The sequence below is a fragment of the Hydra vulgaris genome, chromosome 10 (assembly GCF_038396675.1).
Source record: "Hydra vulgaris chromosome 10, alternate assembly HydraT2T_AEP".
Lineage (NCBI taxonomy): Eukaryota > Metazoa > Cnidaria > Hydrozoa > Anthoathecata > Hydridae > Hydra > Hydra vulgaris.
In genome coordinates, this window is record NC_088929.1 from 31,142,252 (window position 1) to 31,143,164 (window position 913).

Genomic DNA, 913 nt, shown 5'->3' on the forward strand with positions numbered 1-913 from the left:
GTCGGCAAGTTCTGAAGTATAGTTTTTTTTTTTGCGTTTTGGATTTTTAAGTGAACAGACGCACTTTAACAGCTTGTAATTAAAAAAAAAAATCGCTTCTTAGTTCTTTTATTTAACGAATAAAAAAAAGTATATATATTTGTAAAAAGTTTTTTTAATCATGTCTGTTACGCTTGAGGAAGTCAAAAAGTTGATCAAGGAAATGATTAAGAAGTTCAAAAGTGAGACTGAAGAAATGCTGAAACACCAGGAAAACACTTTTGTTAACATCGTTAGTTCAAACACTAAAATAATAAACGATCGCCTGGATAAAGTGGAACGTAACATTTTAGAGAACTCAAACAAAATAGCATTGATCATGAAGGAAGTTGATGAAATTAAAATAAACTTTCATGAACACCTATTTTAACATTAAAAAAATTAAAACAGCGATTGATTCTATTACAAAAGATAACTTATCGAATATCAAATCAAATAACAACGGCGATGAGCTTTCAAAAATAAACAACAAACTTAGAGAGATCGAAGATCAACCGAGGTGGAACAACCTTAGGATTGATGGTATTCCCAAAAAAGACAACGAAAGCTGGAATGATTGAGAACTAAAAGTTAAAAAAATATTTAACGATTACTTAGGGATTCATATTGTTAAAATTGAAAGAGCGCATAGGACAGGGTAAATTGAAAATAAAACACCGAACAATCGTCCTGAAACTTTTAGATTTTAAAGACAAAATTCTAAAGAATTCTTTCAAACTAAAATGCAAAAACATCTACATATTCGAAGACAACTGTATGGAAACAAACATAATACGAAAGGAACTACGCGACAGTCAAACGACAAGCTGGTAAATACGCTTAGGGTAGATTAGGGTAATATGAGCACCTTGGTAATATGAGCATACTTAAAGAT